We start from the raw sequence: 2,038 nt of genomic DNA, 5'->3' as shown, positions 1-2,038 counted from the left end.
AAAATTAAAAAATGTATCATTACTATTTCCTGTTATCACCACTACCCTCATGCTGCTGTATCTTCTGCCATTTTCACCATGCTTTTACTTAAACACATCCTGAATGGCCAGAAGAATCCTCCAGGTTCCAAATCTAAAAGCTGAGTGTGCAGAAACATCAGGCAGGTGTCGCCAACATGCTGGCGGCAGAGAACCGGGCAGAAGTGGGGAGAGCTGGCTGCTTGGCTGCCAAGGGGTGTCAGCCTGAGTTTCCATCATGCAAATTTAGGGCTATAGGGCTAACAAGGGAGGTTCCAGAGCCAGATCCCCATCCCGGCTCCATAACCTCCTTGCTGTGTGGCCTTGGGCAAGTGATGCCCTCTCTGAGCTTCAGTTTACTCATCTTTCAGGGAAGGACGGTATGGCGCCTACCACGGAGACTGTTTAGGGATTCATTATGGTGGAACATAAAAAGTGCTCAGCAGGGTGCCCAGCCTAGAATAATCACTCAGTGGATACTGGCTGCCACCACTTCTCTCACCACCACAACACCTGGAGCACCAGGATTCTTTTTTTTTTTTTTTTTTTTGAGGCGGAGTCTCGCTCTGTCGCCCGGACTGGAGTGCAGTGGCCGGATCTCGATTCTTTGCTGCCTTCTGTCTCCCACTCCCACCCCCAACATTCAACGTAATTTGCATGCAGAGTGACGCAGACACAAATCTAGGTGCTGGTGCTCGCTTTGTCCATGGGTTGCCAGCATCTGGTGCCCACCAAAGTGCCTGCAGTGCTCCAACAATAGGAAAGACTCACTGGGCCCTGGGACACCCAGGGAGGGACAGGGCCACCCCGTCTGCCACCATCAAACAGCCCTCTCCAAACCCTGCTGCTCAAGGAAAATGAAAACACAAGCATGCTCAGGAGACATTTTGTAGTTTCTCCTTCCTGCATTTTCTTCTCTGACAGCAGAAGGGACAACATTATAGATTTGGAATCACAATAGGAACAAATGATAACACCAGGCCCGCAAAAAGACACGTTTGCTACATTTCTGTGCTTCTACTTTTGAGAAGGCCCATCTCAATACTCTAAAATGGCAACAACTTAGTCAAAATCTTATAAATTAGAGATGTCAGGTTTTGAAGAAGAAGGGAAGCAACTATTTAAGAACTTGATGGTTGAATCATAAAAGGAACAGAACAAACGAGAAGGATCCCAAGTCACTGTGTACAGCAGGTCAGACCAAAAGAGAGCTGGAAGGACATGCCACCTGCTGACAGCTGTCACATCCCTGGTAAATTGTTTCTCTTTTATACAACTAGCAAGTATTATTTTTGCAATTGGAAAACACGGTAAAGATTTAAAAAAAAATATGTATTACGCTCTGCTAAGGGTGACTGCCAGAATCCGCCACTGTAAACTTGCTATTTTCCCTGTATAATTATGAAGTACAGTGATAGAGATATTTTGCAACCACACACAGAAAATCCTTTTCTGCTTAAACTCATGCCCACCTTTTTTTTTTTTTTTTTTTTTTTTTTTTGAGACGCAGTCTGGCTTTGTTGCCCAGGCTGGAGTGCAGTGGCACCATCTCGGCTCACTGCAACCTCTGCCTCCCGGGTTCAAGCGTTTACGCCACCCTCCTGCCTCAACCTCCCGAGTAGCTGGGATTACAGGCGCCTGCCACCATGCCTGGCTCATTTTTGTATTTTTAGTAGAGACAGGGGTTCACCATGTTGGCCAGGCTGGTTTCAAACTCCTGACCTCAAGTGATCCACCTGCCTCAGCCGCCCAAACTGCTGGGATTACAGGCGTGAGCCCCCACGCCTGGCCAACTCATGCCTACATTTTAGCATCTACTTGTGACTCTTGCCCACAGAAATGATTACCAAAACGTAATGTTCTAAGGGTGATTTTCTATTCCCATGTTCCTTTTACGTTTATTAATGGGAAAGGAAAATTTCCATTCTTCCTTAAGGAAGAATTGTCCCTTCTCCCTCATTTATCTATTTATTCAGTTAATTACGTAATGACATTAGTATGGCCTCATGGATGCTTATTT

Source organism: Colobus angolensis, unplaced genomic scaffold (genome assembly GCF_000951035.1).
Source record: "Colobus angolensis palliatus isolate OR3802 unplaced genomic scaffold, Cang.pa_1.0 Scaffold301, whole genome shotgun sequence".
Taxonomy (NCBI): domain Eukaryota; kingdom Metazoa; phylum Chordata; class Mammalia; order Primates; family Cercopithecidae; genus Colobus; species Colobus angolensis.
Note: the sequence above shows the minus strand (reverse complement) of the source record.